At 49.2% G+C, this 6822-nt stretch overlaps 1 protein-coding gene across 5 annotated transcripts in view; it reads right to left on the reverse strand.

Annotated features, from left to right (window-relative positions):
• The window catches only part of SHISAL1 (shisa like 1), a 129669-nt gene extending 123525 nt beyond the window's left edge, over positions 1 to 6144 (reverse strand). For 2 of the 5 annotated variants that reach the window (XM_026677614.2, XM_087969480.1), the window contains exon 1: positions 5402 to 5524. The gene's annotated coding sequence lies outside the window, so the exon portion shown is untranslated. Of the gene's footprint in view, positions 1 to 5401; positions 5577 to 6053 lie in introns of those variants that run through there. The other 3 variants (XM_087969479.1, XM_026677613.2, XM_087969482.1) reach the window with 3 other exon arrangements.
• Between the last annotated feature and the right edge of the window lie 678 nt (positions 6145 to 6822).

Here is a 6822-nt window from a genome sequence, read left to right on the forward strand (position 1 = left end):
GGTGGGAGTGGAAACCATCCCCACAACCCCCACTCCTGCTTAAATGTTAGTGCTCCTCACGATGGGTCTAAGAAGCCCTACGGAGAGGAATAAATGTTTGTGTTGGCTTGGGGCTACCAAATTCAAATTCAATCTGCTTAGCGGCAGAGCTCATTGGAAGCTCAATCCTCTTCCCACTTATTTGGAAGCACATGCAAAGGAATTCCTGTCCTAAGAGATGCATTTTTGGAGAACAGCCTGGGTGGTCCAAATCGGCCAGTCTTTTAACTTCTTAGGCTGAGGAAGTCTTATTCTCTCTCCTTTCGAGAAAGGTCAAAACAACAACTGCAGAATCCCACACAAGAATTGCTTTCTCCAGAAGGGCGAGGTGGAGAATTCATGTATTTAGCGCAGGACCTCTGAAACTCTGCAGTATTGTAATCCCTAAAACAGAATAATAGAGTTGGAAGGGACTTTGGAGGTCATCTCGTCCAGTCCACTGCTCAAGCAGGAGAGCCTGTATCATTCTGGACAAATGGCTTTCCAATATTTTCTTAAAAACCTCCAATGATGGAGCGCACCCACAACTTCTGAAAGCAACCAGTTTCACTGATTATCCTCACCAACAGGAAATCTATTATTATTTGTAGGCTGGATCTCTCCTTGAAAAAGTTTCCATCTGCTACTTCTTGTCCTACCCAAGGTTGTTTCTCAACCGTGGCAACATTAAGACGAGTGAACTTCAACTCCCAGATTTCCCCAGCCAGATTCTGAGAGTTTAAGTCCACCATCTTAAAATCACCAAGGTTGAGAAACCATGAAATAGTCTTGACTTAAATAATAAATGAGTCAGGGCAACTGAATAAAACGAACCCTCAATTTCATTAGGGACAGAACTATAGGGATCTCCTCTATTTCTGCATCTTGCCTGTGGCAAATCAAATGGAGCAACTCATGTTGTTCTTGGCAATAGTGACAGGTTATGTACCATTGAAAAAAAAACCTTTCTACTTGATTTTTTTTCAGCTTCCTAGTCCGGATTTCATCTCTTAGCAAGGATGATCTCATATGGTCAAAAAAGTCAAGATGGTGGCCATGGTATAGCCAAAGTTCTGCCTAATGTACATAAAAAAACAGACAGCTTCAGCTGCATGGCCATCATGGCTTTTCTGACCATATCCTGTGGATAACCAGGGTATTTCTAATAAGATACAGTACCATTTACATTCTGACCCTAGAAATCATCAATCTTTTGCTACCTCCTCATTACTTCTCTCCCCCCCAGCCCTCATCTTTCTTATATCTTCAAACTAAAATAAAAGTGGTTTATCTGCAAAGAGCATTCCCACCAAATTATTGCTGGGGCTTTTTAATTGTATTTTTCAGTCTTTTTAAATTTGTGACTAGTGAAGCAGTAAACTGAAAACCCCAGCCTGACTGTCGGTTTATTACTGTCCTGCTGGGAAAATTTATCCTTGTTGGCTCGATGGATGTTCTGGGGACACACAAGAAGGACCAAAGAAACCTGCAGGCAGTCCATCTTTGAGATAAACATATATTAAGGAGCTCAGAACTAGCTGTCCTTCAGTCAATAGGATGGGGCCAAATTTGGTACAGGAAAGAGGTACCAAATGAATCAGGATCAAATACAGGCTAGATCTGGCCAGGACTGCAAAGAAAAACAACTCCAGAAAAAAATGTAACACAAGATTTATGCAGAATCACAAGACTTCTGCAAAACCCATTACAGTGCTTGGCTACTGAGAAGAAATTACAGAGGCTTCCTGTGGTCACTCTTGCTAAAGGGGCTGTGAGAAAAATCAAGGAAACAGGCCTCTGCATGCTTGCACTAATTTAACAGAATTAACAGAATAACAGAGTTGGAAGGGAACCTAGAGGACTTCTAATCCACCCCTCCTGCTTGGAACTTCAGTCATCCCAGATGTGGAGCAACAGCATGCAAGCTTGTCAACCTCCAGAAAAGCCTGCTGTCAAAATACAGTATAATATATACATATTCATTCTCTCTTTTTCCACACACACACACACTCATTCAAACACACACATACACAAATATAGCGGGTGCTGGTTACAATTTCTTTTCCCCATTCCTGGCTGCGGAATTCTGGGAGTTGAAGTCAACCCATCTTGCAGTTGCCAAGGTTGGGCAGGGCAAGAAGTTAAGGGATGGAAAGTTATCACGGAAAGATCCAATCTGGAACTAAGAATAAAACTTCCTGACTCTGACAACACTTAATCAGTGGAACACCTTACTTCTGAAAGTTGTGGGTGCTTCATCACTGGAAGTTTTAAAGAGATTGAACAATCAGAATTGTCCAGAATAGTATAGGCCTCCTGCTTGAGCAGGGAGTTGGACTAGAAGACCTCCAAAATCCCTTCCAACTCTGTTATTTTGCTATACTATTATTTTTGAGTCGACCGCAACTTTGTAAGGTACCTGTTGTAGGAATGCTCTATTGTGTACTGTACAGGGGTGGGATACAAAAGGGTTAACTACCAGTTAGGGATTTACGAGCTTCCCTGCCCGTGAGCCGGTGCACCTGTAAATCATCATAAATCATCATTAGAACGCTGCCTGCCGAGAAGCAGCCTTTGAAACAGCCCTCTTTTCTTGTTTTAACTGCAGCTGTGCCTCGTTCTGCAGCTGAAGTTGAAAAAAGATCAGGCAAGAGCCCAGGTGGGCGGGTGGGCAAAAACATCAGCAGACATAGAACCGGTTCTATGTCTGCTGCTCTTCAGAGCTACCGGTTCTACAGAAGTAGACAGAACCAGTAGAAACCCACCCCTGGTACTGTGGTTACGGGCTGCCTGGTCACCCCTTTTCAGACTAAACCAGAAGTCTCCAACCTTGGCAACTTTAAGACTTGTGGACTTCAACTCCCAGAATTCCTGAGCTAACATGACTGGAGGAGGAATTCTGGGAGTTGAAGTCCACAAGTCTTAAAGGTTGGAGACCCCTGGACTAAACTGTGTGAGCTTACAGGTAGTCCTTGACTTACAACAGTTGAATTAGTGATCATTGAAAATTACAAACGGCACTGAAAAAAGTGAGCTATGACCATTTTTCACACCATAGCAGCATCCCTATAGTCACACAATCAAAATTTAGATGCTTGGGAAATGGTTCATACTTATGGCAGTTGCAGTGTCCTGGGGCCACATGATCCCCTTTTGTGACCTTCTGACAAACAAAGTTAATGGGGAATCCAGATCCACTTAACAACCGAGTTACTAATTTGATAAATGCAACAATTCACTTAACAACTGGGCCAAGAAAAGTCATAAAATGGGGACAAACTCACTTAATGTTTCACTTAGCAACATAAAATTTCGGGTTCTATTGTGGCCGTATTAACTCAAGGACTACCTGTACCAAAGTCTTAAATTTTATTTTAAGTCACCCGGAGCCACTAACTGGCACTGACGCATGGGAGTTTTGCAACACAACCCTCCATTGGAGGATCTCCACATACAGGCAATCCTCACAACCACAACGGATCCCAACATTTATGTGAAAGTGAGAAATCTGTTCAGTGACTTTGCTCCGTTTTTACCACTTTTTTTGCCACAGCTGTTAAGCACAGATGATCTTTAAGTGAATCTGAATTCCCCATGGACTTCGCTCCTCAGAAGGTCCCAAAAGGGAGTGTCACATGACTCTGGGACATTGCAACCGTCATAAATGCGAGTCAGGTGTCAAGCACCCAAATGTAAATCACCTGACCAGGGGGGACTCTGCAACGGTGGTAAGTGCGAAAACCCGTCCCAAATCCCCTCCTTTTTTTTCCAGTGCTCTTGTAACTTTGACCCGTCATTGAACGAACTGTTGTAAGACGAGAACTACCTGTAATGGCGAGGTTCAAAGCCATTGCCCAGTTCACTTTCTAGCCAACCTATGGGGGGGGAGGATCCACTGCCCCAACTTTCCCCTGCAGGCAACGGGAGAACCAGGGGAGGCTCCAAGAAACTATTTCGAACTCTCGTGTCTCTTTGAGGCGCGGGGCTCCGGTTTCCACGGCGCGGGGATGCAGCCACCGGCTGTTGGGGGGGGCGGAGGAGGGGCGGAGTTTCCATGCCGGCTCCGCAGCCGCCTGTCCCGGGGAGCCTCTTCCCACAGCCGGAGGAGCCGCTTCAAGAGAGCGAGCCGCGGAATCGGGGCGGGGCAGAGGAGAAGGCAGGCAGCGCCTGGGAGCCCTTGAAGACTCTCCCCCCACACACACACACACCCTCCGGCGCCGCCCCCGTCCCTCCCCCCCTCGCAGCCCCGTCCCGCCGATTCCCGAGGCGTCTCGGGGCAGCGCAAAACCTCCTCAGGTGGGGGAGCGCCTCTCGAGGGAAGGAAGAAGGTGGAGGTGGGGGGGAGGTGGGAGGCGGGAAAAGATTGCCCGCTTCGGTTGCCCTAAGCGTTAAAACTGAGGCACGACCTCCCGGCTTCTTCTTTGGGTGGGTGGGTGGGGGCAAATGTTGAGGGCGTCCAAGACGGTTCCAGTGAAGACTTTGGAGGGTTTACTCCGTTCGCGAAAGAAAGGCGCTCCTTGTTGTTTTTTTTGCAGTGAGGGGTTTTCTCGGGAGTGTCCTCCGTCCATCCCTCTCGCGGCGGGATTTCCCTCCCTCATACACACGCACACGCACACACAACACCCCTGCGAGGTAGGCTGAGCCGTGAGGAAAAGAGAGAGACAGATATAGATAGATAGATAGATACGGTAGGTAGATACGGTAGATACAGTAGGTAGGTAGATACAGTAGGTAGGTAGATACAGTAGGTAGATAGATACAGTAGGTAGGTAGGAAGATACAGTAGGTAGGTAGGTAGATAGGTAGATACAGTAGTTAGGTAGGTAGGTAGGTACAGTGGGTAGGTAGATACAGTAGGTAGGTAGGTAGATAGATACAGTAGGTAGATAGGTAGGAAGATACAGTAGGTAGGTAGGTAGATAGGTAGATACAGTAGTTAGGTAGGTAGATAGGTACAGTGGGTAGGTAGATAGGTAGGAAGATACAGTAGGTAGGTAGGTAGATACAGTAGGTAGATACAGTAGGTAGGTAGGTAGATAGACAGACAGACAAACAGACAGACAGATAGGGAGGATAGAGAGAGCGAGAGAGAGAGAGAAACCCTTTTCCCCGCTGTCTTTCTTCGCCCGAGGGAGCAGCGGACGTAGAGGCCCGTGTTTCCCCACCCTCGAAAGGGGGAGACAGTGTGGTTTCTCCGGAAAGCAAGCAGCCCCAACCGCGAGATGGCGGGACTGAGGGGTGGGGGCGTCCTCCCGAACTCAGCGCGCGCCAGAAGCCCCGCCCGGCTGAGGCAGGGAGGGGAGGAGGAAGGGGCAGCTGAGAGGCGGCAGCGGCGGCGGAGAGAAGGGAGTGGGGGGGACGGGACCTGCGGAGGCTCACCCACCTGAACGGCAACCTGGTCCCCCTGCGGGCAGCGCTGGAGCCAGCGAGCAGCGACATCACCGCGAAGGAGCGCGACTGACTTCGCCCGCGCCCGCCTGCTTCTCAAGCCAGCTTTCTTTGCCGAGGGCGGATCGGGGGCGCCTCCCCGCGCGGGCAGAGCGACACCCCCTGCCCCTCCTTTCGCGCCCGAGCGAGCCGGAGGGGGTGGAGAGAAAGAGGAGGAGGGGGAGGAGGAGGAGGAGGAGGAGCGGCGCGGCAGCCGGAGGAAGCGTGCGGTCTACGCCGCCGCCTGAAAGAGGTTAAGCCGGCGGCGGAGAGGGGCGCTCGGTCCAACTCCCGTTCCTCCCTCCCCTCTTGCGAGGAGGACCAGGAACAATGGATTCAGCCTCGAAAACTGATTCAGCCTGGAAAATAAGGGAAAATTTCCTGACAGCGAGAACGATGGAGACCCATTGGAAAGGCTTGCCTTCAGAAGGTGTGGGCGCCCCATCAACCGCCGGAGGCTTTCCAGAAGAGTCGTGGACGGCCACTTGTCAGAAATGGAGCAGCGGGGGGAGAGGGGGGTTGGACTAGATGACCTCCCAGGTCCCTTCCAACTCTGTTGTTCTCCTCCCAGCAGCTCTGGGGAAATCAGACCTCACAGCGGGACTTACTTTCCGAAGCGGCGTCCCTTCCGCACCCCCGGCTCTGGAGGGTTGTGCAAGGCTGCGCCGGAGAGGAAACCCTTCTTGAACTCCCGAGCGGGTTGGCGATTAGCCTGCGGAAAAGCCCTACCCGGATTCCTCTGGGTGCCAGATGCGGTGCCAGATGGGCTTACTCCGAAGCAAAGTCCCGCCAGCCTCTTCCCCCCTCCCCCTTCCGTCTCCCGGCTTTAGTCTGAAGAGCAGAACAGCCCGGTTCAAACGCTAGAATAGAATAGAATTCTTTATTGGCCAAGTGTGATTGGGCACACAAGGAATTTGTCTTGGTGCAACCCCACTTGAGTTTAGTATTTTAGGGAAATTCAGTTTGTAAATTGGTGTGAAATGAGGATGCTGCAAGGTGATATGATGAACAGTCCTAGCCTGTTGATTCAAACTCTTCTTGCTTTGGTGAAAGCATTGAAAATACGATCAATCAATCAGAATAAAGCTGGAAGGGACCTTGGAGGTCTTCTAGCACCACCCCTTGTTCAATGGGGTACCATTTCAGACAAGTGGCTGTCCAGTGATGAAGCATCCACAACTTTTGAAGGCAAGCTATCCCACTGGTTAATTGTTCTCATTGTTAGGAAGTTTCTTCTTAATTCCAGGTTGAATCTTTCTTTGATTAGTTTCCATCCATTGCTTCTTGTCCTGCCCTCTAATACTTTGGAAAATAAGTGGACCACCTCCTCTTTGTGGCAGCCCTTCAAATACGGGAATCCTGCTATCGTATCATCCC

The sequence above is a fragment of the Notechis scutatus genome, chromosome 6 (assembly GCF_049901735.1).
Source record: "Notechis scutatus isolate UNSWTSFEM ecotype Mainland chromosome 6, rNotScu1.2, whole genome shotgun sequence".
Lineage (NCBI taxonomy): Eukaryota > Metazoa > Chordata > Lepidosauria > Squamata > Elapidae > Notechis > Notechis scutatus.